This window comes from Cyrtonyx montezumae, unplaced genomic scaffold (assembly GCF_038088225.1).
Source record: "Cyrtonyx montezumae isolate F1298 unplaced genomic scaffold, pur_monq_1.0 scaffold_3, whole genome shotgun sequence".
NCBI lineage: Eukaryota > Metazoa > Chordata > Aves > Galliformes > Odontophoridae > Cyrtonyx > Cyrtonyx montezumae.
The window spans coordinates 3302388-3311862 of NW_027072034.1; positions in this window are offsets into that span (position 1 = coordinate 3302388).

Genomic DNA, 9475 nt, shown 5'->3' on the forward strand with positions numbered 1-9475 from the left:
CCTTCTGTCTCCTCTGTTCCCTGCCCTTAATGACTCAGTGAGAACTGGATCAACAAAGTGAACGCTTCATTATTGACATTTTTTTTACATGAAGTGCATTGGAAATAGTAACACATGCCTGCTCTCTCTAAGCAAAATATTTTGGCTGTGTTGGACACGCTGAAACATACAGATTTAGAAATCAATGCAAATGTTTTGTGTAGACATTCTTAAGAAAACCCCCATCTCTTTAAGTATTCTCTTTGTGGGAAATAAATAAAAGAACTTTCTATTAAAGAACTTTCAGTTTTCTTTCCCTAAATTGAGGCAGAAAAACCTTAAAATGATGATTTTTTTCATGGTCTTTTTTTTCCTGCATATTTTCACCACCATTGCCTTTATCATGAACCATATACAGAATATATGCAAATTTTTATCAGCTGATGCTAGCATCAAATTTCCTTCTTTTCTTGGCACATAATGCACGCGCCTATTTTGAGTAAATTCTTCAAGGAAATGTTGCTCGTTCCCCTCACAAAAGATATGCCAGTTGGATTTAAGTGGTTTTGGATAACACCCAAAGGTAAGGTTTGATCAACGCAGTAACTGGGTAGTTCCTGCCAGACAGATAGGTAGTAACAACTCACACTAAATGTATTACAAGCAGAATGAAACGCACTTAGCTTTCAACTCTTCAGACAGAGCCAAACTAACACGGTGGGTTAAGAAACACGTTTTAAAATCAAGGTATATTTTGTTATTGGCAAAAACCTGATACCTGTCTTGAAGCCCACTCCTTTTTCTTTGTGAGGGCGTTCAGACAAAATGTTGTAGAAGTTGTGGATTTCTCCCACTTTTCAGTGTCTGTTGCTTGGGAATATTTCGCACAAGGAACCTGAAGAATGCTTTCGCCTACACTTTCTTCACAGACTTTCTCCACCTTGTGCTTTTTCTTGTCATCATTACTCCTCTTGTTACTGTAATTGCTGCTTCTGTGTGTATCTGTATGAGACAGGAGGCTTTTAAACAATTCCCTGGAGTTTTCGGTGTCACAAGGTGGAAGTTATTTCTGCAGCTGGCAGGAATGTGTCTATTGCCTTAGGGAAGGAAGAAAGAAATCTCAGTCAGAAGAAAGCCCTGCCCTCGGAAAAGCATTTTAGTGAAGGACCAGCAGAGCTGTGGAGGGACAATCCACTGCCACTCCATTGCCTTCTTCTCATTTTATATTTCCCCTTCTCAGTATTTTTTTTTCTCAGATGTTATCTGTTAGCTTTGTTTTTCTGTTGACTTTAATCAGAGATACGTAGCAGGAAGTTGATGTGTTTCTCAGTGCTGTCAGGTGCATTAGGAAAAGTATTAAGAGCAGGTTTTGTGTTTATGGCCTCAAGTTTTGCTAGGGGAGATTCAGGTTGGACATTAGGAAGGAGTGGTCAGGTGCTGGAATGGGGCTGCCCAGAGAGGTGGTGGAGTCACCGTCCCTGGAGCTGTTCTAGAAACGTTTAGATGTGCTGTGGGATGAGGTGTAGTTGGTAAATATTGGTGGCAGGTGGATGGTTAGACTGGATGATCTTAGAGGTCTTTTCCAAGCTATGATTCTATGATACTGTGGTTGAAGAGAGTTGATCCTTGCCCTCCAGTCAGCTCTGGTGAGGATGCACTTGGAGTGCTGCGTCCAGTTCTGGACCCCTCCAGTACAAGAGATACCTGGATGTACTGGAAAGAGTCCATTAGTGGGACATCAAGATGGCAAGTGCCAGTAGCACCTCTACTATGAGGAGGGGCTGAGAGAGCCAGGACTGCTCATCTGGAGAAGAGAACGCTCAGGGGGATCTCATCAATGTCCATAAATACCTGAAGGAGGGTGCCAGGAGGCTGCAAGCAGCATCTGTCAGTGGTGCCCAGTGCTGGAGTCAGAAACCATGTGAGACCAGCTTGGAACCCAGGAGGTTCCCTCTGAACACCAGGAGTTTTGTGCTGTGCAGTGATGATGCAGTGGCACAGGCTGCCCAGAGGCTGTGGGGTATCCTCCTGCTGTATCTCCCAGGGCTGCCTGGATGTGGGCCTGGGGAACCCTGCTCTGGGTGTCCCTGCTGGGGCAGGGGCTGGAGCAGAGGGACCCAGAGGGCCCTGCCAGCATCAGCTGTGCTGGGGTTCTGTGATCCTATAATCTCACCCCTTTGGCCACCTGAAAATCAGCAGATAAAAACATAGAAGTGTGGACAGCTGCAGATAGTGATTTCTTCAGCTGCCACTGACATTCACCAATTACTCTGCTGGTGTCCCTGTTTGTGGACACGGATAGCTTAACTAAAGTGAGTAGAATCACTCGTGTTCATGGTAATACATCCACTTAAAGGTACTGCTGAACCTGATTCAAGGTTTTCCACAAATGGTTTCATAAAAATACGACTGGATGGAGTGACAAGAAGTCATTCACTCCATCCTTGTAGCCAGGGCAGCTCCAGTTGCATCTGTACTATCTTGACATGACATTGTCTGTTCAGACCGTTATGGCTGAGACTTTTTGTCCTTTCCTAGAGGATGTAATCAGTGAATGACTTAAATCTATGGTGCTGAAATTCTCATCTCATTCCTGTGAGTATGGAGAAGTGTCCATTCCTTGCCTCTTTACTGATAATTTTTGTGGGCATTTGGAGTCTACTATGAGATGTTTCTACCATGGAGTAAACCACTCCCATTCCTATCTTGTCACTGACCTCCCAGTGAACACTCTAAAGCTGATGCCTGTATCTCGCTTGACTGGAGAATCTCAGGGGGTCATTATCCAGCTCAGCCCTTCCCTTTAGTTGCTTAAGCCTGGGTGGGTCTGCAGGTGTAATGACCATGAACAGTGGCTGGTCATCGTCACTGTTAATAGGGATGCTGGAACACTCCTCCAGTTTGCACATGAACCAGGACTAACCCCAGTCAGTTGTTATCTGCTCTGTGAGTTCATGGGAATACTTCAGGTGAAACTTGGGTTACTAGGAAAATGGCACATCAGTATCAAAAGCTTTTGTAAATCGTTGTACATGGTGAGTAACCTATCTACTGCTGCCTCATCATAGAAAGAACTTGGGTTAGTTTGACTTTATTTGTCTTTCAAGAAGGCAAGGCATGTTTGCTGTTCCTCTCCATGTTATCTCATAAGTACTCACAAACGTTTTGTTTTCGTTTCAATAATTCCTCAGTTATTCAGTTAGTTATCCACTCAGTTATAAGTTAGCTCCTTTTTTTCTTAAAGTTTCACTTCACAATACAAAAACAACCTGAAAGAATGCTGTGGTGAGGTGGGAGTTGGCCTCTTCTTCCAGATGACAGCAATAGGACAAGAGGTAATGTCCTTAGGTTATACCAGGGGAAGTTCAGGTATTAGGAAGAATTTCTTTTCAGAAAGAATGGTGAGTCAGTGGCACAGGCTGCCCAGAGAGGTGGTGGAGTCACTGTCCATGGAGGCATTCAAGAACCGTGTGGATGTGGCATCAAGGGACATGATCAGTGGGCATGGTGCGAGTGGACTGTTGGTTGGACTAGATGATATCAGTAATCTCCAACGTTAATGATTCTAGGATTCAATTCTGTTCTACTCTTAGAACTGATTAAACACAAGTAGTATCTTCTTCTCATCTCTACCAATGAGCCAGTCACCACAAACAATGTTTTACATTTGTGGTTACAGAGTTTGGGAAGCCTGGCACAAATGTCAGCATTTCCTTCTGTCAGATCATTCAGACTCTGCAAAGCAACTTTCTGATAAACATTTATTTTAGAAGAAGGAGAAAATGGAAACAAATAGCAAATCATATGGGTTGAGAAAGGTGATACTTCAAAGTCGCATCTTAGTTAATTGAGAATTGTATTAGTTCTGAAACATTCAGAACAAAAATAAACATTTAATATAAACAACCTATAAAATATGAATGGTTTATTGAGAAAAACTGGGGAGGGAGAAAAAGCTTTGCCTCCCTCGGAACACTTAAGAAGGAGAAACAGGTGGCAAAATGATTTGCTTTGAAAATGGAAAGAATTCAGCCCACCCAACAACTTGGCACAAAGCAGAGCCATTCCTTTTATCTTTTTATGTGTTCTACTAAGCACAACACTTAGGAGCTTTCCAATTACAGCAAATCAATATGTAGAATTCCTATTTTGGTCAGTTTGCTTTTTGCAATCCATCATGGTATACGTTCAAACAAAAAATTAAAGCAGATCTTTTTTTTTCCAAAAGCAAACAAACTATAAACCTTCTCTGGCTATTGAGCAGAGGAAACATATGGAGACAAAATTATCCCAGTGGAGTTTTCTTTGCTAGAAGTGAGAGGAAGAAGCCACAAGATGAGTGGCCTATAAACACAGCCATAGGGTCATCTAGAACAAGTAAGAGGAACTCACAGCCAGGGCCCTGATTTCTTTCAAGGCAAGATAGAGTGTATTGAATCAAATTCTGTTGTCACAGAAAAAAAGTAAGTTTTCAGAGTTCACAGTCATAGCACTGTATACTGTGAGGTATATTCTTACTTTCAAGCACACAATTTGTCCCATTTATTTCACTTCCAGCATGTGCTGAAAGCATATACTCTCAGTGGGGAATGCTGCAAACTGACAGATTGGAGAAGAGAAATGTTTGATGTATAGAGAAAGCATGGAAGGAAGGAAGAGGGACAGCTATGTAAAACAGAAGAGGAAGGAGGATGTGTCTGTTTGCTTTGCTAAGATGCTATATTTTTTTCTGACAACAGCAAATGACATGTCATAATCCCAAAAATACCAACATTAAGTAAAACCCACGTTTTAAGTGACTGAGAGAAGTATAACAAGATCAAGTTCAATTGATACTACAACTTCTGTGATTTCAATTCAGTTATTTCAGGGACAAAGTGCTCTGCAAAGTTTTTTTTTTTTTTTTTTTTGTAAGTTCTTTTAACTTACTTATTGGGGAGTTGAAATTCTGTCACTGTTGTAATAGTGTCACTGCATTACTTTCAAGGGACCTCATCGGATGGTTGGTGCAGCTATTTTTACCTTTTAATAAAGAGAGGAGGTCACATGGTTTACCAGAAAAGCAAATATATTCTTGATGCTTTAACCTTGTTTAAGTTACTTAATTTGCATTCAAAATTTAAAGAAACAGTCTCAATCCATGGAAGGACCATCATGTATGTGAGCATGCCAAATTTAAGTCGGCTGGACACAGACAAGCCTACTTCGGATCAACAAAAAAGCAAGAAGTGTTGTCACTTCTGCGTATTTCAGATCAATGAAGCAGAAAAGCACAGAGGTGGACTTCAGAAACACTTTTATGAATAGCCCTTGAACATGCAAAAATAATGTTTTCATCTTTGTTTACAGAAGATTTGCAGAGTTAAGCTTTTGATACTCTTAGTATTCCAGTAAAGCGTGATGAATGCAAATGGGGTTTGTAAATGTAAGTAGTTTATGATCTGAATTTATCAATCTCCACTGTTGCTGCCAAATAAAAACACATCCAGACATGTAAACCTCTCCCTTTTACTTGCTATTTTGGGAACAACTAAAAGCTAAGGATAAGTAGCCAAGAGGCTTCTTCTCCATCCCAAGTTTTGTGCTTCCATGAGATTTGTCCTTTGAGAACAGAAGTTAATTGTACCCTTGCCAGGAAGAGTAAAACAAGGCACCTCGGATCTAGTGAATATCTTTGATGAGATGAACAGTAATAAGATGAATTTAGGACAGAACTTGGAGATTGCTTTATGTATTTCTACAGTCATACAGAACAGGAACAGGGATATGAGTTGCAACCAACCTTTTTTTCCACATGAGTTTTAGGAAACTTGAAGAGTATTTTCATTTTGTGACTTGTGAGTAAAGCTATACCAGAAGAAAATCTTTGTGGTTTGAATGGAAAAGTATCAACCTGATGAACCTGAAAGTACTGAGTGGTTCCTGGTCAGCCAGATTTATCAGCTACCAAATTCCAAGATGAAAGCAGCTGAATCCCATGGAAACAAGCAGAGGAGAAATCAGAGAGAGACAGTCTTTAACTGACAATATTTGCAGGTGTCAGGAAGACTGAAGGAATCATAAATCATGGAAAGGGCAAACCGTTGTAATCATTTGGATTGTCTGGTGAGAGGAGCATAAGCAAATACATACCTTAACAGTCAAATGCAAAGCTACGCACTTCAAGTCTGTAGGAATCATGCTTTGATTTTTAAGAGCTCTATAGAGTTGTGGTGATTCATCAGCTGTCTAAGAGCTAGAACCAGAATTAAAATGATAAATTAGATTTCCAAATAGAATTGGATTCATAAGCAGAAGGATTACATGGTTTAGCAAGAACGATTGGTGATAGGTGCACGGTTGGACTGGATGATCTTGTAGGTCTTTTCCAACATTGGTGATTCTAGGTTTCTGTGATTTCTGCGAGTTATGTTGTCTCTGTGTGTGGTGCTGGGGTAAATGTTGTGGTTTGGCCTCTGGTGCAGTTGTGCACAGTTCAAGACAGATCATTATTATTTAGGAAAGGTGAAAGTAAGCACCTGCAAAGCACCTGAGAGACCAGAGAGGATTAAGCTCAACATTGCGATAGCACTGAATTAAAGACTCAAGAAGCTTGTTTTGATTTACAAGAAAAGTTGAGAGGTGATTTAATCAAAGCTTCTAAGTCCCAAAATAGGAAAGGGGAATGCTGTTCTCCACTCTACATATAAGCTGTATGTAAACTTACTACTGTAATTTTAGAATTAGAAAAGGTGCATGGATTGGAACCACATTGGAACCATTGGAACCACATACTGAAGTTTGTGGAATTCACCAACTACTTCAGCAGTTCAACATTTTTGTTCTAAAGACTGGGTAATCTTTTAAGAGAAGTTTTAATTCAAACTCTCCCTGCTTCATATGCATCTTATGACTTGCTCTATTCAGGACTGAATAGTCAATTACCAATATTCTAAACATGTAAAATTATATACAGTATATCTATGCTGTGTAGTTTCTACTGACTAGATAATTCCTAGGGAACTTTATGAGTTTATAATCACAGAACTGTAGTACATCTGTAGATGAGAGAAAATACTGATTTTATTAGAGCAAATCGAGGCATACCCAACACTGACCCTGCCCCAAAAGCAGTATTTTTTGTCACTAAAGGAGGTCTGGGTCAGTATAAAAATAGCATTAAGAATCCTACATCTGAAACACGTCATCTGCATCTTCCATCTTGGTGCTCTTGATGACATCCTAGATGGTAGTGATTGGAACTGTCAATTTATTAGATATGACAGCTTCCACTGGTGAGGGTGTTTCTAATTCTAAGAGCAGAGCAGATGCTATGATGAAATGTCTTTAATCTTCTAACCACAGAATTGTTTCTTTGGTAGACTACCAAAACAGTGGCTCTGTAATCATTTAATACAAGCTCTATGTGGTTATACATCATGTTGTGGTACAAATTTGATCAAAATCAGGCAAGAGCACATTGTCTCATTTCTGTTGGTTTAGCCAGAGCATGCAGCATAGTACTTATGTTCACTTTACAGTGCTGGCTCTTTGCTGACTGCAGGAAGACAGCATGGAGTTAGAGATGCCTAGACAAAGGATTCTTGCTCTATATTAAATCTACTAGGACAAAATATTCTCTTTAAAACAGTGTTAAAAAATCTGAATCACTGGAGGGGCTCTCTACCAGTGTACATTCTTATGATTGCATTACCTTTGACATCTGACACTAAGTGGACTAAGAAACAGACTCTGTCTTGTCAAACCACAGCTTGAGAGTCAAGCTGAACTTAGGACAGAAACAGTGACACCAAAGAATAATCTCATTGTGCCTGCTCTCCAACCACCACTGGTGGTACTGTCAAGATCTGTGATACCTTTGAAACTGTTAATGATTCCTGAAAAGAAAAAAGCAACCAAAGACTCCAGCCAAAAGGAACGCTTTCAGTAAAATAGCTGGAGGAAAGGTTGGTTTACTTTGAAACTCCTAGTTCAAAATCCAGTTTTGTCTCTTTGGATGTAGACCATTACTTGGAATAGGTTAAATTCTCTCTCATATTTGACCTACATTGAGTTCTGGAAATTGGGAAGGTGCTGTATGAGCTGGACATGCCAATTAATTTTAACCATGGTAGAAGTAGTAGTAAATGAATGATCGGCAAGAATAAATAGCTTCTTTGACGTCATAGTGATTCATTTTGGAAACCATAAAGGTGAGTTGGCCGTAAAGGAAGTTAGATCACAATGGTTACATTATTTTTCAAAGCTGGAAGGCATAGTGACAAAGAACTTTGATGTTAGCTTGGAAGCAAATATTCCATTTAAAAAACCAACACAGTAATATAGGCATTGGTATGGTCAGTATAGGGAGGAACTGTGGCAGACTGATTTTTAAGGATTAACGCCCTTCACTGTCTGAAATTACAATATTTGCAATGTTTGCCACAAGAGAAACGAGGACTTCAAGGAGTCCGAACAGACAGCAAGCTCAGTCTTTGCAGAAGAAATCTAGAGTTACTCCACTGATCTTTATGCTAGATGAACTTGCCTATGTGAAAGCATGATCAAGACCTATTTCATTACTTTACTCTTCAGGGTGTGGAACAGCCAGTCCTCCCAGGCAAGACAGAGTCACCTTCTGATCTGCTGAATTTTGCATGAATTTTCTCATGTGAATCCACAAAGACTCAAGCCTTTATGTAGTGAGGTCAGTTATGTGTCAACTTCTCAAAGCAGAAAAAAAAATACACGGTATCACTGAGTAGTTTATGGAAAATCATTTTGAGAAACCATGAGAGCATTGCTCAAAAATACCCAGTAGGACTGATCTTCTTTTAGAACGAGGTCCCATTCTTGTGTAGCTTTAGAGCTGTCTCTCATACAGCCATACAGTATATAGGATGTATGCATGATTTTTTGCTTCTTTTCATCAAAGATTTAGAAAATGCATAGCTAAAAATACTTCCGGATGTTTTCCATGAAATATCCCCCATATCCCCTCCCTCAAGATGTTCCTCTTTAACATTCTTTAACCCACAAGGCATCCAGTGTTTCCAGTGACAGACTGTCCCTCCATGAATAAGCTGCATAAGTTACTAATATGTGCTGTGTGTTGTATACAGTGGAATAACTACCTTCAAACAGTGTTGAGGTTACAAAAGCAAGCAATCACAGAGGTAAGAAATGCCAAAATTGAGGTAGTCTATGGGAACTCAGTATGATGGTGCAAATGCCCAGACTGAGCTAGTCTCTCATTACGTGACAGCCTATTTTTTCCCTCCTGATTCACTCCAATGAGCATACCCAGTGTACATACCAGATGAGAAGCTACTCGATATTTCTTTTTATTCTTCACTTGTTGTAAGCGTTCTTTGTGGCTTGACATATTATACTTTACATCTATAGACACTAAAAGTGTAGCAGTCAGCCTGAATGTTGCGTAGTTGAACAACATTGACTCTGATCCTCTCTGCATACCTTCCCTCCCTAGTGTGGCAAAGCTATGTTCAGAACTTCA